At 44.1% G+C, this 25,692-nt stretch overlaps 1 pseudogene; it reads right to left on the reverse strand.

The window, feature by feature from the left end:
• Positions 1–244: 244 nt before the first annotated feature.
• LOC131279583 (gamma-adducin pseudogene) lies at positions 245–2,996 on the reverse strand (annotated as a pseudogene).
• Between the last annotated feature and the right edge of the window lie 22,696 nt (positions 2,997–25,692).

Consider the following 25,692-nt stretch of genomic DNA (forward strand, 5'->3'; position numbering starts at 1 on the left):
GACTTTGGCCTCCTCTGGTGGCTCTCAGTCGCATGTTTTGCCAAGGCCTTTTCCCTTGAGAATGAAGTACACGGTGGCATTCCCACTTGTGGGACCAGTAACTTTTAGTTTTCCTTTGGCCTCGTCGCCTCACTGTCTCCATTCTCTCCTAAACGTTGCATATGTCACTCTCCTGGTGTGCAGATCCCCAAAGCAGCTCCATTGGACAATTATTACCCTTTCCTCCCTGTTTTATAAGACAGCATCACCCTGCCTGACTTACTCTGAGGCCATCTTCAAACTTAATTTTGCCAAAGTTCCATTTTTTTATGGACACTTTTATTCACACCTCCTCCTCTCAAACCTGTCACTGTGTAACTGAATGCTTTATGCTTCTGAAGATCCAGTAAAATTAGATTGTCTACTCCACCTTCCACTGCTATTGCCCACACCTGCATTTCATAGGCATCTGTGCATTAATATATAGTGAAAAACCTCCTCAACTGTTTCTCTAAGAGCTACCACACCATAATTCTTGAGAACCAGCACTTTGCAACTTGGCTCCAGAACTTTCTGCAGTTGAGTTCTCTCCTCTGGTTCATCAAATAACCCTTGAAATTTGTAATAGGTGACTTCTTCCAGGATCAAGGAGTTTGACAAATGGATTGAAGACACGTGTCATGGAGAACACAGCTCCTGTTGCAGGGGTATGGATGTATGTCACACATTTAACATCAGGACTAGTTTGCAGCCCATGGACTCAATTCTGTATATATGGTGAGTTTTCAAAGAACTACTTCCCTGGTCAACCTATTCTCTTATTATATTACTTTCACCAAGTTAGAGGCTGTGGCTTCAGAAAAAGATAAGTATCTAGGAATTATTACAATGAAATCCTGCTCCTTATTCTTTCTGAGATATATTTTTCCAGGTGTGCCCATCCAAAAATGTGAACAAATCCTTATAGGCAGGCAGGTTTACAATGCATAAGTTTTTCTCCCTTCACATATTAGGATTTGTCTTCACCAGGAAGGTAGTGAATAGGTTTGGCCACGACAGGACAGAGGAGAGATGAAGTAAAGCCTAGAAAGGGCTGGCCATGATGCAATCTGCAATCTGTTGTAATGCTCAAAATCCAGTTGGGCTGTGGCCTTTCTCCATCTGTTCTTTTTTTTTTTTTAATTTTTAATTTAATTTTTATTTTATTTTTTGAATAATAAATTGTGTTTTTTTAAAAGGTACATAAACCACAAAAAAAGTTACCTTAAAAAATATAAGAGGTTCCCACATACCCCACTTCCCACTTCCCCACTCCTACCACATCAAAAACCTCTTTCATCATTGTGGCCCATTCACTACATTTGGTGAATACATTTTGGAGCATTGCTGCACCGCATGTATTATAGTTTACATTGTAGTTTACACTCTCCCCCTGTACATTCAGTGGGTTATAGCAGGATATATAATATCAAGCAACTGTCCCTGCACTATCACTTAGGACAACTCCAAATCCCGAAAATGCCACCGTATATCACCTCTACTTCCCTCTCCATACCCTCAGCAACTACCTTGGCCACTTTCTCCAGATAATTGCTACAGTTTCTTCCCTCACTAGTCACAATAGTTCTATAGTAGCATACCAGTAAGTTCACTCTAAACCATATTTTATTCCTCCATCCTGTGGACTTTTGGTTGGTGATGTCCTCTCCACCTCTATATCAAGAGGGGGCTTAGATCCCACATGGTTGTTGGATGTGATTCTTCTGCTTGGAGTGGTAGGCACACTCAGTTCCCTGGTGTGGTAGCTGACCATCTTCACCTTCGTGTTAGCTGACCTGTGCATGTCCAACAAACTGGAAAGAAGATGCTGCAACTCTGCTCAGTCTCACGGCCCAGCTGGCACATGGCCAGTTCAGAGAGTGAACTCTCTTGGGTATACACCAAACCCAGCACCAACCACAGGTTCAGTAAAAGTGATAGAAGAGGCATCTGTAGAAAGCTCACATCTGAGTCCAACACCATCACACTGAGGAACACAAATGACCAGGTAGGGCCCACTGACAAGGCAATGAACTTTAGAGCCAACCACCATGATCATAGAACCTGTGTGTCCCCATATCCCTCAGGAGCACCAGTACCTGGAGTTGTGTCTGCTTTGCCTGTCTCTGGGATCCTGCTGGGCCGTGCATAAGCACAACCCCTGTGATGACCTCCTGACTCTTTTTTGAAGACTCTTAACCATATAAGCTCATTTGTCTTTACCTTTTCCCCCTTTTATTCAAGGTCCCTTTCTAGTTGCATCACCAACTAGTGATAGGTAGTAATCCCTCAGTACCAGGGAGGCTTTTCCCCAGGAGTCATGTCTCTTGCTCAGGGGAAGGTAATACATTTACATGCTGAGTTTGGTTTAGAGAGTGGCCACATTTGAGCAAACAGATGGTCTCAGGAGGTAACTCTTCGGCACACTGCAGCTCTAGGCCTAGTTGAAATTTCAGGCACACAGGCTCATAAGCATAGTCACCAGTATCATGCGCTCATCATTGGACCATCCTTCTTCATATTCTTTGTCGTTGCACTTGGGAGATTCCTGCTTTTCCATTGGGGAATGTGACAGAGTTCCCCTGGCTAGGAACTCAACACTCCCTCAGTTGTCATTTGTAACTGTAAGTACTATGAAAATATGACAATTCAGGTCTTCCCCAAAGGTAGGACTCTGCGGCATCTGAGTAACTCCTTTCATCTACTCCACCATATTGAAATCTCATCATAGATCAGGACACATATTCCTCTCCCTGATATACTCTCAGTCATTTTCATTAATGTGATCAAACACTTCTCATTGTGAATTATCCTGGGAGGAGGAGGAGGAGTGATCACACTTTGACTGCCATCTGAACTCATACTTTAATTCTGTCATTTCCCCTGGTTATCTAAGACCATGGGAGCAGCCAATAGGAAGCCCCCTCAGCCCCACATGCTGCTGTCATCCCCACTACTGCACATTCCCTTGTTAAGTTCTCACAGCCAACCCTAGCCAAGGTACCTTCTCTTCCTGCTGGAAGGAGGGGGAGACTAAATTTTCTAATGTTAATTTAATCTTAGATTCCTGGCACACACCTAACTTGGTCTTGGTCTTTAGTAATATTTTTAGATTAATGAATTTTATTTCCTAATAAAATTATACTTAGAATTTCTTCTTAAGTGTGTTTGGGAGAGATTGGCCTACAATCCATTTGCTTCATTATCCATTTCAGGTCACCTATTCCATCTGTGCAAAAAAGGCTTCCAGAATTTTGATGGAGATTGCACTGGATTCGTAGATTGTTTTAGGTGGTGTCGACAACTTAACAATATTAAGTCTTCCAATCAGTGAACATGGGAAGTTTTTCCAGTTATATAGTTCTTCTTTAATATCTTCCAGCAATGTTTTATAGTTTTCAGGGTTCATGTCATTCACTTTAGCTAAATTTATCATATGTACTTTATGGTTTTATTTGCTATTGTAAATGAACTGATTTCTGGTTTCTAAGTCATATTGTTCATTGCTGGTATATAGAAACCCAATGATGTCTAAATGCTTGTCTTTTATTACTGAACTTGTTTACAAGTTGTGATAACTTTCTAGTGGATTCTTTGGGATTTTTCTATAAACAAAATTATGCCACCAGTGAATAGGATTAACTTTATTTCTTCCTTTTTAATTAGCATATCTTTTATTTCCTTTTTTTTTTTTTCATGATTGCTTTGGCTAAAACTTCCAGTAAAATATTGAGTAGCACTGGTGAAAGTGCGCATCTTTGACTTGGTTTTAAATTAGGGAGAAAGCATTCAGTCTTTGTGAATATTTTGAACTCTCCATCATTTCTGAATGCCAGCTTTGCTGGATAGGGAATTCTTGCCTGAAATGTTTTTCTTTTAGAACCTTGACTATGTCATACCGTTGCCTTCTTGTCTCCATGGTTTCAGGTGAAAAATCAGCACTTAATCGTATTGAGCTTCCCTTTTATATGATGGTTCTCTTTTCTCTTGCTGCTTTCAGTATTCTCTCTTTGTCTTGAGCATTCGACAATTTGACAAGTATATGTGTTGGAGTAGACCTGTTAGAACTGATACTGTTTGAGGTGCACTGTGCTTCTTGGACATGCATGCCCATCTCCCCCAGTAGGGTTGAGAAGTTTTCAGCCATTATTTCCTCCAACACTCCTTCTGTCCCATTTCCCTTGTCTTCTCCCTCTGGGATGCCTATAATATGGATGTTTGTGTGTTTCGTGTTGTCATTCAAGTTCTTAAGTCCCTGCTGAATTTTTTCTATCTTTTTATCTATCTGTTCTACTATCTGTTTGATTTCAGATGTACTGTCTTCCACATCACTGATTCTTTCCTCTGCCTGTTCAAATCTTTTATTATGTGCTTACAGTATATTTTTTATTTCTTGGATTGTGCCATTCATCACCATCATATCCATTATCTTTTTATGTATGTTTACAATTTTTTTCAGTATGCTCTTCCAGTATCTTTTCAATATTCATAATCACTTCCTTCTCTTCATTAAGTTGATTCATGATATTTTCGTGGACATCTCTGATTAGTTGTTCCATGTTCTGCATCTCCCTGGTTTTTAGTTTGTTTGTTGGACTGGGCCATGTCTTCCTGTTTCTTAGTATGGATTGGAAATTTTTTTGGAATCTACGCATCTGTTTATCTTGATGGATTTATTCATTTGATTGGCGTCTCTCTCTATTCTATGATTTTATTTTGCTTTTGTTTTTGTGTGTGTGGTAAGGTTTCACTTTGACCCTTCATTGCTCTTATTCTATTTTCTTGTTGTTGTCTATGTTCCCCTGAAAGAAAAGAAATTAGGACCAGACAAAAGGAAAGAGATAGGGAGAGAAAAAGAATATTAGTAATAATAGTAGAAGAAGGCAGGAGAGGAACAGTACAAGATGCAGGAAATTGATAAATTAACACAAATAAGAAGCACAGAGAAATAAGATCAAAAAAAATGAAAGAAGACACAAAATGAAGAAAAATATACAGAATGAATTAAAAGACTGAAGGGTGAGAAGAGAGGACAAGAAAAGAGAAAATAGAGAAAGAAAAAAGTAAAAAAGAAAAACAACGAAAACTGTAGACCAAATAAAAGGTGGAATGAAAGAACAACAACAGAAAACAGAAAATATAAAGCTGAAGGAGAGAAAAGGAATAGTACAGGTAGAGTAAAAGGTGAACAAAAGTAAAAAAACGAATTTAAAAAAACAAGCAGAGGAAAAAAGGGAGGGGAAACACAACAAACAAGAAACAGGACAGCAGTGAATCATTTTTAAAAAGGAGACAGAAGGAACAAATTTAAAAATGAACAAACAAAAATAAACATGGAAAAACATCTTTCTCTCAGACCCCTAAGTATCTTTTCAGGCTGCTGATGTTCATCAATCACTTCCCCGTAGCCTGCCCTCGGCAAGTTTTGAACCGACTTTAGTCAGTAAAATAAGGGAAATTTTTAAAAAGGAACTTTTTTTTTTACATGTAAGAGATCCGAGAAAAGCTAATACAAAGAGAATGTCTGTATTTTTCCCTGTCATCAAGTTTCAGCCAGATGCCTGAATTCTCAAAGAAGAGGCAGGAATTGCACCAGGGACCTCGTACGCGCTAGGCAGGAATTCTTGCACTGAGCTCTTCCGCCTCCCTAGGTTGATTAGCCTGTGGGAAAGCATCCACCCCTTTCCCTCAGGCAGGTTAGATTCCCTGCAGTTCGCTGGAGCCCTCTGATCAGCTGCCTGTCTCTGCTTCTTCTCTGATGCAATTCCTCTCTACACATTTGTCTGGATGTGGCAGCCTCTCTGAGAAGATCCCCCCTTCCCTCTCCCAGTTGAGTCAGGGTCCCTTCCAAGATTCAAGCGGGGCCCAGCTGACTAAATTCACGGGAAAGAAATCGCTCTCCTCGCTCCCAGACCCTCTTCCTCATGGGTGAGCTGCCCTCACACTCCTCTTTGGAGCTGGGAGCCCACGGCTCCACTAGGCACTTGGTCCTAAGGGCAGGGTACTTGTGCCGCTCCCAGCCACCAAGGCAAGCGACCCCCGATTTCCCCGGCCTTCCTTACCAGCGCAGGGCCCTCCAGAGGGCTCAGAGCACCTTCCCCTTCTGTATATATCCAAAGGCGCTGGCAGGGAGGAAGAGGTCTGCTCTGCCCTCAGGTTGATATAATCCGCCAGGAGTTTTGCTCTTGCTTAATATCCAGGCAGCCGGGAGGCCTAATAACTCACAATTACTTGTTTTGGCTTCTCCATCTCTCTGGCCCTCACTCTCCTGGGAGTTTAAAGCAGTGTCCTGCTTTGCTGTTCCCCAAAGCAGGCTTCAAGGCAGCTTCTGGCTCTTTCTCCACTGTTTTAGTGAGCTGAGCCTTATCTGCCTATCCCATCCGCCATGTTCCCTGTAAATGTGCGCTCAGTCTTTACTATTGAGTATGTCTTATCCCAGAGGTTTCATATCTGCCCTTTAGGATTTTGAGGATGTTTCCTTCTATTTCTAGTTTTCTGTGTGTTTCATTACAGAACATTTGCTGGAGTTTGTCAAGTGCCTTTTCTGTGTCATTTCAGGTGATCTTCCATTCTATTCATGTGATGGTTACATTAATTGATGTTCTTATGTAGAAACACCTTTGAATTACTGGGATAAATCCCACTTGGTTGAAGTGTATAATCTTTTAATGTGCTTTTGGATTTGGTTTGCTAGTATTTTGCTTAGGATTTTTGCATTTATATTCTTATGGAATATTGAGTATCATTCCATGCTATGGATGTACCATAGTTTGTTTAGTCATTTATCAGTTGAAGAATATCAATGACTTTAGGAGTTTTAAATCTGGGCTATTATAATTTAAGTTTTCCTAAGTAATCATATAATACATATATTTGCATGCAAGGAAGTATTCTTGTCTCTGAGGAAAAAGCCCAGGACTGCAATTGCTTGGTTTTTGGTTAGTGCATTTTTAGTGTTTTAAGGAATGTCACACTATTTTACAGATCATCCATACCATTTGACAGTCCTGACTGCCATCCATGATAAATCTAGTTTTTTTCCATCTGTGACAACATTGGGAATAATCGCTGTATTTTATTGTAGCCTCTCTAATAGGTATTTACCTCTATCTTGTTATGGTGTGATGACTAGCATTGTTGACATATTTTCTCTTGTTTATAGAGCATCTTTACTTCCTCTTCAGTGGAATGTCTCCTAATGCCTTATGCCCTTGTTGTTAATGGAATGTTTGATTATTTACAGTTGAGCTTTGAGAGTTCTTTATACAGTCTATCATTCATTCAGCAGATATGTGTTTGGCAAACATTTCTCCCAGTCTGGACCTTGTCATTTCATCTTCTTAACAAGATCTTCCACACAGCAACACTTTTTGATTCTGGAGAAGTCCAGTTATGTAATTTGTATTTAAGAATCATGCTGTTAATTTCATATCTAAGAACATTTCACTGGATCCTATGTCCCAACATTTTCTTCTAAAATATCTTCTGAACTATTTATATTTTATATAGTATAATAAAAGCTATGATCTGTACTGGTTACCTATTATACTATGATGATTCTCAGGTTGGTGTTCTTAGTCCTTCATTCTATTCCTTTTGTGCTCTGGCTATCAAATTGCTGTAGCACCTTCTGTTGAAAAAATATCTTTTTCTATTGAAATGTGTTTATATCTTCCTCAAAAACTAGATGTCTGTACTCATGCATGTTTATTTCTGGGTTTCCTATTCTTTCTATTCCGTTCCTTTGATTTATGTGTCTCTCTTCCAAAAACACACAATCTTGGTGTAAGCAGTCATTTAGTATGCCTTGAGGTAGTGTATTTCTTCCCAGTTTTTCCTTCTTTTTCAAATTTATTTTAATTCTTGCAGTTCTTTTAACTTTGATATGAGCTTTAGAAAACAGTCTGTATTTACAGAGGCTCATGCTGGGAATTTCAAAGGAATTGTGTGTAACCCATATATATCACTTTGAAAGAATATCACATCTTTTCTGTTACTCTTCCAATCCATGACCACTAGATGTCTCTACAGTAAGTAAAGATACAACTGCCCCTATTTGCAGATAACATGTTCTCTGTAGAAAATTCCAGGAAATCTACACAAAACATCCTCAAGTAGTTGAGTAATTTGAACAGGTTGCAAGAGAGCAGAAAAAAGGAGAAAAATAGTTTTCTCTACAATTGCAACAAACACATGAAAACAAATTAAAATGCAATGCCATCTATAATCCCTCATGAAAAAGAAAATAATTTTTAGATGTAAGTCTGATGAAACTAGTCCAAAATATCTGTCTACATGTTCCTTGATTTCTTTCAAAACTGTATTGTGGTTTTCAGCATACAACTTTTAGACTAGTTTCACCTGCAGGCATTTGTCATGGTGGCATCCCAGTCAAGGAGGTGTGGGCAGGGTCACAGCATATAAGCACCTCCCAGCCCTGGGTCTTGGAGGTCCTTAGTTGGTGTGAAGACTCCTTGGATACAGGGTCCCCAATGACGCTAATGTCAATTTGTGGGGCCAGGGGACTGGACCTTAGGTTCCTAGGCTCCACCATGAGGAGCAGAGGCAGTTATGCCTCATGGAGGAGGAGAGGTTAGGACCACCTCAGGGCATTACAGTGACGATGATGACACCACTGTCAGCCTCCACTAAGCTCCCACTCTGTGCCAGGAACTGCACGAGGCCCTTTCTATACCCGACATGACTTTCCTGGGATCTGGTAAGGTATTGTACTCATGCACAGAGCTGTAAACTGAGGCTCAGTGCTGAGGGTCCCATGCCAATGACTGGCTTAGAATTGTCAAAATGGAGCTCATGCTCAGATCTGTCTACTTAGCCCTCCCTCTCACCCCCATGTTGTGTGTGCTCCAACTGGAGAGAAGATGAACCTGAGTCTCAGAAAGGGTGGGCTGGTCTGTGGCCCATGGGCAGGAGTAGCCAGAACTGATTCCACACAAGGAACTCATCCTGAGCTGCTGCCCTTGATCACAGGGGTGCTTCTCCTCTCGGGTGGGGAGTGAAGCATGGGCACTGTGCCAGGCTCTGAGGAGCGAAATGAGGCCTGAGATCATCCTTCTTCATACAGGAGGCATTGACTTCAGTGCTGCATCCTCAGTCCTAGGACCTGTGTCACTTCCTCTCATTTCCCAGGTCAGCCTAGCACTGGGTACCTGCCCACCCCCCACCGGTGTGATATCCTTGGTGAAGTGCAGTGCACAATCTCTCCTCTTAAAGCCTGTCCCATGGGGAAAAGCCAAAATTGAATTCCCAAAGTTTTGAGAGTTTCCGGGGGCTCTGATAACACTCCCTACCCTACAGATTTACTGTCTTCTGAATTCATCCCACAGCTTGGCACTGACTACACCTCCCTGCAGTTTCCAGGATGAGAAGTCCAGGAACCAGAAAGAGACCTGTTTCCAGGAAATATTCAGGAATCCAAGTAAAAGAGGGAAAACCTTGAATAGTAACAGAAGTAGAATGTAGGATTCAAGATCGTCTACTGTAGGGAAACTAATAGAAGGGAATGGGAGCCGGGATGGGTATGGGATTCATTGTAGGACTCTGCCAAGGTAGGTTAGAACCAGAAATTTTCTTCAAATCATACTTTGGCAATAGAATTTGAATATACCTTGTTAGGACAATTTGTATATTCTACACCTCAACAGGCACTGGAGGACAGAGTCCACTGTTGGGAGCCACTGCCACCAGGGGTTTTCTCCTGAGGGAAAAGATGGCACACATCACTGCCGAAGTGTTGTTTACCTTCCATCTCTAAAATGGAGGGGGAAAATCTTGCTGTCTTTAGTGACCAAGGATAGTTAATTTATGGCTTGTCTCCTGATATTTTATGACCTCTTGTTTAATAAACTGCTTCTTTACAAAGCAGGCTCTGCACGTCAGTTGCTCATCTGCCAGTGGAAACAAGCACGAGAGGGTTCAAGAGAACGCAAGCTCTTGGCCAGACTTCCCAAAGTCAGCCAACCTCCGGAGCTGTGAGGGAGTCGCTCTGTATTTTTTCTGACCCCTGGACGTGTGTGGGAAGGCAATTGGTCTGAGATCTGGGAACAGAAGATCCAAGAGGAGGCCAAATCCCTGGATTTTCTGAGGAAATGTAACCTCTTCTACTAAATGACAGTTTCCTTCCATGATAGCCTTTCCCTGAGAGCTCTGGTCTTTTCTTCCTCTCTCTCTCAGCTCCTTAGTCCCCTTTGCTGAATCCTCCTGCTCTCGCCCCACCTCCAAGTCTTGCTGTTCCTCAGCCCTTGGTCTGGTGGAACTTGTTACCCTTGCCTCTCCCCATCTCTCCCTCCCTTGTCTGGACCCTTCAGCAAGCGCCCTCCGCTCTCTCGAACCTCAGGCTCTTAGGCACACCTGCAACCAGAGTGCCACCAAAAGGGCTACATCCCAGCACCTCGACCTGAAGTTCAGCTCTCCAGTGGTCATATTGTAGCCTTTGACCTCACCCCTTCCTAAGTTCCCCAGTAGCAGTGATGAGGCCCCGCCGCCACGCTCTCACAGGGTCCTCCAGCACCAGATTTAAGTGCATGTGACCACACCTTCAGCTCTCTGTCCTAAGGCCCAGGCTAATTAGCTATATCCACATGTCAGTGAAGGTACCAGGGCTAAGGCTCTTGAGACACAGCCTCCCTAGTCGTCCTCCACCACAGGCTCTGGAGCTCCTCCACCTTTAGATCCCGTCCAGGGACTTGCCCCGTCAGCCCATGTCCCCTCACGACATGTCTAACCCCCAGGGCCCATGTGCCTCTGACTGCTAACTAAATGCCCCTGCCCCTCCTCAGCCCAGGACTGGCCCCTGGCCCTTGGCCACTGAGTCTGTACTGGTGGTCAGTCACCCCTGGACCCAGGGGTTTTACTGGTACATGGGAGATTTTCCATGAAAAGGAGATTTTACTTTGGGGAATCGGAAATTCTTGGGCAATGGATGAAAGAAGAGGAAATAGATGGGAGTCACTGGCTGTGCATGTTCCTAGGGACAGAGAAAATGGGGTCTCATTTCAAGCAAAGGTGATGCCACTTCTCTTTTTCCCATATGGAAACAAAATTTTAAACAGCAACTTCTTCATAAAAATTATGGAAAGAAAGGAAAGCAATTGTGTTCCATGAAAATGCACAAAGTCTCCTAGAGGCCTTACTCAGGCCTGACCTATGGTTTCGGCCCGGCCAAGCACAGGATGAAGGGCAGACAATGTTCAGGCTGATAGAGGAAGATTCTGGGTTTCCTCACCAAACCTCCTGTTTACTCCCTCTTGTGTGTCCTGGGAAGGAGGGGGTTGGAGGCTCCTGACACCCCCATTCCGAGCTCCATCCCAGAAGGAATAAGACCCAAGTGTACCAAAGACTTTCAGAAGAATCTGTCCAGGAAGGAAAGGGTGGGACCTGGGGACAAGTGTCTCCAGGATTTCTGAGGCCCACTGGTTTCTCCCCACAGTGAGGAATGTGAGTCTTTGGGGGAAAGAACTGGCTACTCATGATGTTAGGTCATGATCTCAACCTCCAAAGGCTGCAGAGGCCAGATGAAACCTCTTCAGAGAACTGGACCCACCCTGGGGCACTGAGAACTGGGGAGGGATCTCCAGCCAAAGTCAAGACAGTGCTTGCCCCTTCTAGTTCTGCCCTTTGTCTGCCCCTAAAGTTCTCTGAGGTACACCTTGCTTTGTCCTTCCCAGTAAACCTCTGTAGTGGAGGCCCTTAGAGATCCACCTGGATGCCTTCCTCTGTGCACCTCTGTGATCGTCAGCACTGCTGGTCCTCATGGCTGACCCCTTCCTGGAAGTCACATGGCCCTGGGAGCAGCCGGCAGCCAGTGACCAACGGGAAGTGCCAAAGGTACCCCTCTTGCTTCCAGGTGTCTCTGGTGTGATTTATGTTCTAGAGCTCATGCCAGAACCTGGCTGAAGCTGCTGTCTGTTGAAACCCACCCTTGCTTTGTCTCTTCCCCTGACCTCTCCTGCTTCCCACCTTCCAGACCATTCTCTCAATAAATCACATCTACAGGTATCCCCATCTAAGCTTTGCTTCTGATGAACCTCACCTACGGCTGTTGGTACTGGAGGTAGCCCTAGGAAGCAGAGTTCTAGGAGTGACTCAGCCAGCTGGCTGGGAGGTTTCCATCTCCAGTGTCAGATGGGGATTAGGAGTCCCCAGCATGCTTCAGCACAGTGCCTGCTAATGAGGAAGGGGTACTAGCCAGTACCATTCTTACACTGGAGGCGCAACATGTATTATCAGAGCCACAAGGCTCGGGTCACATACGACAGCTGCACAATCCCCCTCAGGCTCCTGTCCCCCTTGCGGACCCCACACACATTCACCTGCCCTGTTGACCTACTTGTTCCCTGTCCTGGGCACACACACACCCTGCACAGCTGCCCACGGAGCCATGTGAACATAGACACGGGACCCACAACTCCCTAAAACGCGGACACTCAGACCACCTCTGATCTCCTTGCTTCCTGAATACACGTATAACTTCTAACCTTCCACGAATATGTAATCACCGCACCCGAGATACGCAACTGTGACTGCCGTGGGCTGAAATCCATGCAGCTACAAGCTGTACCTTCCCAAATATGCACGTGTGCTTTCTCATGTACTCCACACTCCTTGGATCCACACCTGTAAGTGACACCATCAGACACTGAAAGTTCACACATACACACGTGTGTGTATGCTACTTCCTGCCAGAATCCAAATAAACGGAATCCTAACTCCCAAAAAACTCACACAAACTTAAAATATTCATATACAGTAAACTGTAAATATGCTACACCCCCAGATATACACAACTACTATAACTCCTATACACACACAAGTTGATTGAAGACACCACACCAGAAACTCTCATAGACAATGGCTGAAAGCCAGAAAGCCCTGATGTTCCCCCACACTCCCAATACAAATAAAACCCACCAAATCTCTCCAAAAACATATCCTGAAGACACAAAAAACTCACACCTTAAGAATAAACACACATAAACACCCTTCATTTTCCAAATACAAAACCCATTAGAGCCCCCATGCACAATTAAATTCTTCCACACACCTGACATAAACACAAATCCCCTCCTAGGTTTCAAACCCCTCAGACACTTCCCTTTATAAACAAAAATCCCATCACCTTTAAAAACGTCCATATAGGGAAGTGGACTTGGCCCAGTGGATAGGGCATCCGCCTACCAAATGGGAGGTCCGTGGTTCAAATACTGGGCCCCCTTGACCCGTGTGGAGCTGGCCCATGTGCAGTGCTGATGCATGCAAGGAGTGCCATGCCACGCAGGGGTGTCCCCCATGTCGGGGAGTGTGCCCCGTAAGGAGAGCCGCCCAGCGCGAAAGAAAGTGCAGCCTGCCCAGGTGTGGTGCCGCACACATGAAGAGCTGACACAGCAAGATGATGCAAGAAAAAGAAACACAGATTCCCGGTGCCACTGATAAGAATAGAAGCAGTCAGAGAAGAACACGTAGCTAATGGACACAGAGAGCAGACAACTGGGTGGGGGGGGGGGAGGGGAGAGAAATAAATAACAAACAAAAAAAGTGCATATATAGTCTTACACCCAAGGATCCAAATTCAATTCCTGAGAAATATACTCGCATCCCCTCTGCTCACACACATACACCCCAGGTGTATTTGCAAGCATCCCCCAAATGCCCCAGCCACACATATGCATAGAACTGTCCCCACTCCCCTAGCAGCAGCACGTACCCCTGACCCACAGCACTAGGATGACACCCAACTCACCACATTTCCTGATTACATTCACATTCCTCAGGGTCCCCTGGCTCAAGCACCCAGTGCCAGAATCTTCCATCCACAAAACCCCATACAGCCCCACAGCCCCACAGTTACCACATACATATGAGACTCCCTGTGCCTGCTGGATATACATGGTAATAGTCAAATCCACAGAACCCTGAAGAGTCTCAGATGCTAGCTACCTACCTACCAGATCCCTGAATATACACTCAGAATCCTTTGTCCTAAAAGATGTAAACCACACAAGTAACAAAAAAATCACAATCTATAGTCTTTAATACAAAAACATAAGGTCCTTTAAAACCTTGAGGAAACAAACATTTAAGTATTACAAATATCCTCATATCCCACAAAAAAAAAAACTTGAAATCTCATATAACCCCCCAAATCAATTGCACAGACCCTCCGACAACACCCAAATACATTCAAGGCAAACTCACACAGTTGCCTAATTCCAAATGTTACACATCCAGTCCCCTGTATCCTGTAAACACACACATACATATGATGCCCCAGGAGGTGAAGATAAACAGTAACATGCCAAAAAAGACACAGACACATCAACATTCTCCTAAATACTCACACATGATGCCCCTCTGTACCCCAAAATGCACATGATAATCTTATACCCGCAAATACAAATTTGCACAAACTCCAACTTGAGAAACTATGCACAGAGTCCATCCTTCTGTCTAGAGAACAGGACCACCAAATAACCCACAGCCACCCTGCTTTCTCCATATTCCTCCATACCAAAAACATAACCCATAGTTGGTGTATACTCAGAAGACTTCAATCTCTGCACTGTCTATGTGCCAGAAGGGCCCTGAGCCTCAACAGAGTTGCAACTTCTACTCTCTGGTTCATTGGACTTACCCAGGTCAGCTGACAAGGAGGTGAAGACGGTCAACCACCACACCACCACTCAGGGAACTAAGAGAGTCTACAGCTGCAAGCAGGAGAATTCCTTGCATCAGCCATGTGGGATGTAAGCCCCCTCGATTTAGAGGTGGAGTGGACATCACCATTTCAGGGTCCTCAGGATGGAGGAATAAAATATGAATTAGACAGGATTCACTGGTATCCTAGTATAGAATTATTGTGACTCTAGCAATGGGAGTAATTATATCATTGATGTGGAGACAGTGGCAATGGAGGTTGCTGAAGGCAGGAAGAGGGAAAAAGAGATGTGATTTTGGGGCATTTTGGGGACTTGGAGTTGTCCCAAATGATATTACAGGGACAGGTGCAGGACATTATATATCCTGCCATAACCCACTGAATGGACTGGGAGAGAGCGCAATGTACCACATAAACTATAATTCATGGGCTCCAAAATGTACTCATCAAATACAATGAATGTACCACATTCATGTGGGAGGTGTGGGGGGTATGGGGAATGGGGTATATGGGAACCACCTATATATATATATATATATATATATATTTTATCCCCCTTGTGTCTTTTTCTGTGCTGTCTGCTCTCAGTGTCCATTTGCTGTGTGTCCTTCTGTGTCTGTATTTATTTTTTATTTCCCCTCCCCCCTTGCAGCTTGCTTGTTTTCTGCTGTGTCTATTCACTGTGCACTCTTCTGTAATTTTTGCTTGTCTCTCTTTTTTGTTGTGTCACCCTGCTGAGTCGGCACTCCATGATGCTTGTGGGCCGGGCAGTGCTCAGTGTGTGGGCGAGCCTGCCTTCACAAGGAGGCCCCAGGACGCAAACCCAGGGCCTCCCATATGGTAGATGGGAGCCCAACTGATTGAGCCACAGCTGCTTCCCCTATATTTTTTAATGTAACATATTGTGTGAGCTATGTATCATTGAAAAAAAAATACAAATATTAAAAAGATTAAAAAATATTGCAAAAGAAAAAAAATAGGCTAGATGCTATGAACAGATAACATGTGTGTCCTCAATATACATAGATCCAACTCACAGTTCAGTAAACCCATCACCCTACCTTGACTCACATACATGTGTGTGTACACAGACATATTTACAGTATCTCACAATACACTCAATATGCATAGAAACACAAACACGTTCCCAAAGTGGTTGACTGTGTTGCTAGGCAGAATAGTTGTTGTTCCTTTCTGCAGGGTCTCTGAAGAGAAAATACTATTAGCCACTCCCTGTTAAACTCTGCTATGGCCATTTGACTTGCTTTGGTGCCTGAACACCCACAAATTACTCATGTCCGATCCTTAAATTCATGCATTAGAATGGTAAACATAACTCTGTGAAATAACACACACCCCAGAGTTCAACCTGAGCTCCCTACATTCTCCAAACCTGTTGCAACTGCCTACAAACTCCCTGAATAGTCACATGAACTGCTCACAACCCTAGCACACACAGACCACAGCCTGCAGGTGTATGTATATATATATATATACACACACACACACAAACCTCAACCCTACCTGAAACATACATATACCATCGAAATTTTCATCCTATACACACAGCCATCCCCACCCCTTGAATTCACATGTACAAACTCAACTTACATACACAGAAACACCCACTTCCCCTAAACACATCTCCCACTTCCCCTAAACACATCTTCCCCTAAACACATCTCCCCGAAGACAAACTCACACACCCAGAATGTATAAAAATGGCTCTGAACTGAGAAAGAGATGAGTCTGGTGGACAGTGGGAGGGGTCACAGATCTCTCTGCCCTGAATGCCTTGCTTCCCTAATTGACGAGAATGTAGGTGGGAGACAGCTCGGCTGTCAGCCCCTGCAAGTATTGCATCAGGACAGGGAGTCCCCTTCTCCAGGTCGCGCCCTTTCCCAGGAAGGCTCATAATCCAGTGGTTGATGGAGGCAGGTGAGAAAGACCTGGACTACTTAATTCAACTGAGGAAAGAGTAGACTTTGTAGATCCACAGTCCATCTGGGCCAGCTGAGACAATTTTGGGGTCTATGGCAGAATTGACGTCTCTCTCTCTGTCCAATCCTGATTTATTTTTACTTTTCTACCTTTCACAGAGATTCTTTACTAACCAGCTTGTTCACTAACTTCTGTATCTCAGTCTGCATTTCAGAGAAGCCAAACAGACAACAATCACCCATTCCTTCATTCAACAATTATTCATGGAGCATCAACGATATGGGAAAGATGCCTCATGTGGGTCTTACACTGTAGAGCATCGAGCAGGCTATAAATAAATAACACTAGCCTGGATTCATGCACACACTGAATTTCTTAGATGTCCAGTCAGCAATGAGATTTAGTGATACTAATATAATGAACTCTGCAGATAGCAATGGGGGGATGTAGCAGTTTGATATTATTGATGAATTCACAAAAGAAATATTGGATTATGTTTGTAAACTGGTCTGTTCATCTGGGCATATTAAAATATATTGGATTCAGAGGTTTACTTGATTAAGTAATCAAGTAAATCTCTTGTGCCAGTAGGGCATTGAGTCCCCACCCCTTGGTGAGTGGGGACTCCCAGATAAAAGGCATGGCAAAGCACGGAATTGGGGTTTTTAATTTTGCAGTTTTGATGTTGGAGTTTGATGCTGAATCTTAAGCTGGAGCCCCAGGAAGTAAGCACATAGAAGAAAGAGAAGCAAGCCCAGGAAGAGAGGAACCTGAGCCTAGAGAGAAGCAAGACTTGGGAAGAGAGGAAGCCAGGAAGCCTGAAGCCTCACAGATGTTGGCAGCCATCTTGCTCCAACATGTGGAAATACACTTTGGTAAGGGAAGTACTTATGCTTAATGGCCTGGTATCTGTAAGCTCCTACCCCAAATAAATACCTTTTATAAAAGCCAACAGACTTCTGGTATTTTCCGTCAGCACCCTTTTGGCTGACCAATACAAGGGATGAAAATAAAGATGAGAGTTATCAAAAAACACTTGTTGACTGAAAATGTACAGGAAAATTAAATCACCAAGGAGAGTCAGTTTCCTCATATAAAATCACTTCTCCTATAGTGGATTCCTCTTCTTGGGATATCTGCAATCTGGGCACTGAGGTTCAAGTTATTTTTCAGGTATACCAGTTATCCATTGCCACAATAATGCAGATAAACAAACTACATCAAAACTCAATGGATTACAGCTATAGGTGTAGATTTCCCTCAGGCATCTGAGGGTTAGGGATTGCACCTTGGCCCTCCTGGAAAGTTCTCCTCTGCTCTAGGCTCCCTCACACATCAGGGTTTAGTAGAGAGACATAGTCTGGTCCACATCTCCCCCCTCAGCAGGAAAGTCTGAGAACATGCACCTGTCAATGGCCAACATTCAAAAGGAAGTCCCAGAACCAGGTCCCAGAGGCAGAGGGGGGAGGCACTGCAATGTGAGAAGGGGAAGGGCAGGGAGGCCTGGAGGGACGAGCTCTGGAAAGTTCTCCTCTGCTCTAGGCTCCCTCACACATCAGGGTTTAGTAGAGAGACATAGTCTGGTCCACATCTCCCCCCTCAGCAGGAAAGTCTGAGAACATGCACCTGTCAATGGCCAACATTCAAAAGGAAGTCCCAGAACCAGGTCCCAGAGGCAGAGGGGGGAGGCACTGCAATGTGAGAAGGGGAAGGGCAGGGAGGCCTGGAGGGATGAGCTCTGTCTTCCGCAACAGGTAGCTGTGACTTCTACCTCACCAAGTTGTACACTTGGAGTGGAGAATGTTATGGCAGGTTATTGCACTCCTACCCAGGGGGAAAGCTAAAAACACATTCCCTGGCCATCTGATCCTTATTCAGCAAAAAATTCTTTGTAGTGTCCTTTCTGCAGACACTGGAAAGGCTACTGTGGAGAATTCAGAGGTGAATAGGTCAGGTCCCAGTGCTTGAGGATTCTAAATCACATAGAGGTTTATAACTAATTTTGTTCTCATCTGAGTCCATCATAGACATATTTGCTGATGGAAGGGTGCGTAAGTAGTGAACTTGGCCTGCAGGTGCAACCTAGACTAGTCAGCTCTAGGTTCTAAGGAGCCCGCAGGGCTTCCTGCTCCAGTCAGCAGCAGCCAGGAGGTCAGTCTGGGAAAAGGGGAGGTGTGGGTGTCTCTAGGGCTGGGGGGGGGGCTTCTCTCCTTGACTTGCTCTCTCTACCTCCTACTGCAGAACTAAACTTGACTCAGGCCCCATCCCCAATTCCTGGCCTCTGTCAGCCCTTGTCTGGGCTCCCTTCAGCCTGCTCTGCTTTCCACATTGCAGGTCCTAGGCTCCTTCCTTTAGTCCTTGGAAAACAACCTTCACCTTCAATCCCACACTTCTGCAGCAGAAATCAGAAAGACTTCCTTTTAGGAGCAGCTGCCCCGTGGTGGCACAACAACCTTCTGAGTCTCCTCAGCCCTCACCAGTGCATTACTGTAGGGCCCGTGGGAACCAATGTCCTGGTGTGGAATTTGAAGGGCAAAGGGCCTGTCACCATCAGCCTTTGGAGAGCAGAACAGTCTGGGGCTCCAGGGGGCCTGGCCATAAGGACCACTCAGCGAGGAGCCGAGATGTGGGTGGAGGGTAACACTGGTGGTCCTGCCCGAGGGTGGGGGCTGTTCCCTCCAGGCCTCAATCTTGGCATCCAACATTGGGGCAGCAATGCCAGGCTGGGGTCTGCAGCCCTAAGACCACGCTCCATCCGCCAAGGTCAAGGCACACCCTCTGTCTCCCCACATTGTGCCTTTGTGGTATGTTACACGGCCATGTTAGTTCCTTCCAATTCTGGATGAAACTGCTATAACCAATACAGGTTTTGGAGGGGGATTTAAGAACATTATTTTTTAAGCAGAGAAATTGTAGGTTTACAGAAAAATCATGCATAAAATACGGAGTTCCAATATATTAGTACGAGTAACACCTTGCATTAAGGTAGTTCATTGTTATGATTCATTAAATGATATTTTTATGATTGCACTACCAACTATATTTCATGGTTTCCATTAGGGTTCACTTTTGTACAATCCTAGGTTTGTTTTGTTTTTTAAATTTTCTTCTTTTACCATATTTACATCCTTAAATTTCCCATTAGACCACAAACAAATATATAATTATATATTTGTATAATTAACACTGTTAATTATATTCACAGTGTTGTGCTATTATGTTTTAAATCATAAAAGCAAGCACAGCACCATTCTCCAGTTAAGCACAATATAATTAGTACAGCAAATTGCCACTGAATTGAAGTTAGGATACAAAAGGGGCCAGGGAGGCCACAAGAATCCCTCTGTATCACAGGGAAGCATTTATTGGAGCATTTATAAATGGGGTGTCTCTTCTTTTGTGGTCAGGAGAATTCATCATAGAGGAGAAAAGGGCCTAAGGAGACTCACCATTAGGAGTGAAGCCTGGAAATCCTTGGGTGGGACTGAGGGAGGCAGGAGGCAAGTGTGATGTCATGGGGTGGCCACCATTCCTTGTCACCCCCAGTAGAATTCAGATCCATTTAAATTAGAGAAACTAAATAAGGTCCAGTAAACCTATAAGAAAAACATAAAGGTGAGGTGACATTCCTGGTGCAAGGGGAGCCTTCCTTTCCAGATAGAGAAAAAGTCCATGTCCAAAGGGTTCAGAGTCAGAGCCACATCTCTCCCTAGCTGGACCAACCAGGTGGCACCTCATCATAACCCCCATTGCTCTCCACCCCTAGCTCAAGGACAGAGCCTTCCCAATTCTTCCAGTGTCCCCTCACTGACACTGAGGCCCTGCTATCCCTGCAGACTCAGGTTTCCACGGAGATGGGTTGGGTGAGAACTAGTGATACAGCTGACCTTTTTGGTACCAAATATTACCTACCAGGGAAGATGATGGTGGGTGGGTGTGGAGTGGGGGCTTATGGTTCTGCAGGCTTTCCAAAGCAGGACACTTAGAAGACAGCATCCTTGTCCAACAGTCATGCTCAAGACAAGCCAGTAGCAGCTGCAGCTGTCCAGATGATGCTGAAAAATATTTGCCTGGGACAGGACATGCCCCATTTGACCTCCTATCCAGGAATCCTGAAACCTCAAGATTGCTGACCACTAGTGGAAAACTGACCCATGAGGTTCTGCAATCCACACCCATCTTCTAGCTGCTCTATACATCCAGGGACCCTTGGTGCGAGGACCACGCGAATGTATCAGGACCTTCCACCCAGCTAAGGTACAGACACACTGTACCCATTTGAATGAGGACAGGCAGGAAATCAACCTTGAATGGAATTCTTTGGCCCTAAAATATGGACCAACCTGATCAGGGGTAACCAAATAATTCACAATGACCCAGGGTGGATGCACACAAACAAGGAACCCAAACCTACAAATAGCCCATTCACAATTCCCTTAGATTTGCCAGTGCAACTCCTACAATGTTGCCCAAGTGTTTTTGCTCTAAATGTACATTCTGAGGACACACACACACGTGAAAGGTGCTCTGAGAGAAAAGACTGAGAATCCCTGATTTGTATCTGCAGAAAGAGAGGGAGAATCCCTGATTTGTAGTGCAAATATTTCCACTATGGCCAATTTCAAGTTACCAACCTGACATCGCTGAATCCAGAGCTGGGAAGAGATATGTACCTTCAACTATCCCAAGTTAGTATGAAGCACCCACAGTTAGCCTGATCCCCTTTTTTTTTTTTTTTTTAAAGATTTATTTATTTATTTAATTTCCCCCCCCTCCCCTGGTTGTCTGTTCTTGGTGTCTATTTGCTGGGTCTTGTTTCTTTGTCCGCTTCTGTTGTCGTCAGCGGCACGGGAAGTGTGGGCGGCGCCATTCCTGGGCAGGCTGCTCTTTCTTTTCACGCTGGGCGGCTCTCCTCACGGGTGCACTCCTTGCGCATGGGGCTCCCCCACGCGGGGGACACCCTTGCGTGGTGCGGCACTCCTTGTGCGCATCAGCGCTGCGCATGGCCAGCTCCACACGGGTCAAGGAGGCCCGGGGTTTGACCCGCGGACCTCCCATATGGTACACGGATGCCCTAACCACTGGGCCAAAGTCCGTTTCCCCTGATCCCCTTTTATGTGACTGTGTGCACAGGATGCAATTGTACAAGACTGGGATCCATTATTCCCATCCTAGATGTAGAAGCAAAGTCAGGCTATGCATCTCTGGAACACACAGCCCCTCATATATCCTGAACACACATGCATAATCCTACCCATATGCTAATTACACATGCACTTCACCAATTATATTTAATTTTTTATAGTAAAAACTCTACCGACAATGGGTACTCTTATGCCACTTCTAAAACTATACACACACCCAACATCAGTCTGGATGCAAACATGAATAACCAACACACTACTGGAATATACTGCCTGAATATACACACAGGCTCTCAAATGACCAAGTACATGAAATCTTATCTCATGCACTGCCTTTAATAGATCCACAAACAATTACACAACTATCAAATACACATACTTTACCATTTCTGAATACACGTACAACCTACGCAGGCTCTTAGCTTCCAAACACACATACTGGACCATAGCTACAAACAGAGACACCGATGAGATTCAAGACCACCCCAGCAACAATGAAAACACATACAGAAGCAAATACACTAAATTCCTCAAACATTACATCCCAGAACAAACCCACTGATTCAATGAACCCTTAATTTCACACAGAAACCCCAAACAGAGTTGTCTCTTCATGACCCAGGTATATACAGTACAAAACTCAGAAAGAGTCACGCAGAACACACAAACACCAGCACTCCTGCACTCTTGCCAATGTACAGACACAGCTGCCTCACACATGGAAACCCACACACAAGCATTCAAATAGTCCCAATCCTTCAACATGTGCATTCCTCAAACATTATACCCCATAACCCCATATCCTTTATAGCTCCACCTGTCCAACCCACAAACATTCCCAACCCCACTTGTGAAAACACTAGCATTCCCCAAAGAACACTGTGAATCCTCTTTACACCCTGGATCCTAAGAAAAATCTTACATAATTCCTCTACCCAGTTTTGGATACACACACAAAGCAGTGGACATTCCAAATGCACAAAGAAATATCTCCAATCCACCAAACATGAGTACCATAAAACCCCTTCCAAGTCCTCAATTATGTACTCCCACTCGCACAGCTCAAATTCTTAGACATACTTCCAATACATAAAATCATTCCACTGTGGTAGATTGAATTAGGCACTGCACTTTAGATCTGTTTTTAATCTTTTTTTATCTATTTTACATTTTTTATTGCAGTGACATATATACAAGTAAAAAGTTCCCACTTAACCACTTTCCAGTGTACAGTTCAGTAATAATTAGATACATAATATTGTGTTATTATTACCAATATCCATTACCCCAACTTTTTTTATCACCTCAATTAGAAATGTGCACACAATAAGCAAGAACTCCTTCTCCTCTCCCACTCTGGGTCCTGGTTAACTTATAATTTACTTTCTATTTCTTCTCCGTGCTGTAGCCTGTATCAAAACTTCACTTTTTACTGTGGAATAATATTCCATTGTTTATATATATATACACCACTTTCAATTGTCCCTTCATCTGTTGATGAACACTTCCATGCTTTGATACTTTTTGTTGTTCACTTAAACTTCTGCTATTTTAAAGTATTTGTAATTTGATTGGTTTTAAGTAAAGGTTTTTAATCTTAATCCATTTTCCTGTGGCTGTGAGCCCAGTGTAAACAGGATCTCCTCTGGTTTCCATTTTCAGTTCATGTATGCCCCAACTAAACCTGAGGGTGGGTCTTTTACTTTTTTTTCTCTTTATTTATTACTGACAATGTGATAGCCAGGTCCTGAGCCTCAACAGACTCCAGCACCTACAATCTGATTTATTGGACTTACCACACTCAGCTAAGATGGAGTTGAAGAAGGACAACCACCACACCATGGAGCCTACAGTGATTACAACTGAAAGTGGGAGGATTGCATCCAACATCCATGTGGAATCTGAGCCTCCTCTTGACATAGAGGTGCAATGGACACAACCAATCCAATGTCCACATAGAAGAGGTGGCATTGGATTGGGAAAAGCGGACATGGTGGCTGACGGGTATGGCGAAAGGCAGGAAGAGATGAGAGGTGGAGGCGTCTTTGGTACATGGAGCTGAACTGATGGTGCTTCAGAGGCAATCACCAGACATTGTAAATCCTCACAGAGCCGACTGGATGGAATGGAGGAGAGTATGGGCCATGATGTGGACCATTGACTATGAGGTGCAGAGGTGCCCAAAGATGTACTTACCAAATCCAGTGGATGTGTCATGATGATGGGAATGAGTGTTGCTGGGGGGGGGGAGAGGTGGGGTGGGGGGGTGGGGTTGAATGGGACCTCACATATATATTTTTAATGTAATATTATTACAAAGTCAATTAAAAAAAAATCATGAGGTCCCTATACACCCCCACCCCCCTACCCCACTCCTCCCCCCACAACAACCTCCCCAATCATCACGAGACATCCACGGGACCCGGTGAATACATCCCCGAGCACCGCTGCACCCCACGGACAATGGTCCACACCATAGCCCACACTCTCCCACGGTCCACCCAGTGGGCCATGGGAGGACACACAATGTCCACCAACCATCCCTGAAGCACCACCCAGGACAACTCCAAGGTCTGAAAACATCCCCACATCACACCTCTTCCTCCCACTCCCCACCCCCAGCAGCCACCATGGCCACCCTCTCCACACCAATGCCACATCCTCTTCGATTACTAATCACAATAGTTCATGAATAGAATCTCAGTAAGTCCACTCCAATCCATACTCTGTTCCTCCATCCTGTGGACCCCAGAATGGTTGTGTCCACTCCTGAGGTTGGGTCTTAATCCACATGGCAGTAGGCCCTATGAAGAGAAGCAAGAAGTCACAGAAGCTAAGAAGGAAAGGATATCACCCAGTGACCAGAGGCTGAGATATAATCCAGGAACTCGAAGGTTTCCCAGAACACAGGACCAGAATGCTACAGGTTTTGGGGAGAAAGCAAGCTTCCCCCATACTTTGATCTGGACTTCCTCTAATCTCAAATGAGACCAATATATTGTGGGATCTGTGAGATCAGCTCAAGCAAACTAAGATATTCACTTCCATGTATAAGCACACAACCCCACCACTCATTGAGAGATACATACATATTAACTGCCCACAATACATACTAATAACTATTTACTGAAAGTTTTAATAACACATCACTAGGAAATATACATCCAAACCACTGTGACCCAGAATACACACTCAGCACATGCCTCAAGTTTACCCACAATTCCCCTGCACAATACAAATTGAAAAAATACCACCATATATCACCATATACAAATATAGCTGCACACTACCTGCATATACATAGCCTCTGCACTTGCTGATGATCAAATACCTCCAGCATTTTCCAGAATAGGCACATGAAACACAACAATCCTTCATCTGAACATATACAACATCTGCCAGCTTCATAAACTATTATACAGTTTCCCTTAAACACCAAGGTATCTATACACAGCTCCTGAAAGTCACCAAAAATACATCACCATTCCACATGCCCTGAGTACATTCAAATGATCCCACACATCCCCCCAATATACAGAAGGCATCGTCCCTACCAGCTAATACACTGACACATTCCCTAACATTGCCCATATGCATATGCAGAGGCAAATCCACACTTAAACACACAAAAACCCCAGAGTCAGGGGAAAAACACACACTCTATGTATATATAATCTTTCCAAAGCCTCAAATTACAAATACATAATACCAACTTGTTGATATACATACATTGCATCTCACAGGATCTAAGAACACAATGCCTGAGGCTCACTGAAAAAGCAGTCAAGTCCTCCACTTAATCTCAAATATCTACACAGACACCACCAATTCACTGATTTCAATGCATCTATCACATTCCAACCAACCTATGAAATGCAAACACAAATGCCAAACTCTGAATTCATATGAACATAA

The sequence above is a fragment of the Dasypus novemcinctus genome, chromosome 8 (assembly GCF_030445035.2).
Source record: "Dasypus novemcinctus isolate mDasNov1 chromosome 8, mDasNov1.1.hap2, whole genome shotgun sequence".
NCBI classification, from domain to species: Eukaryota; Metazoa; Chordata; class Mammalia; order Cingulata; family Dasypodidae; genus Dasypus; species Dasypus novemcinctus.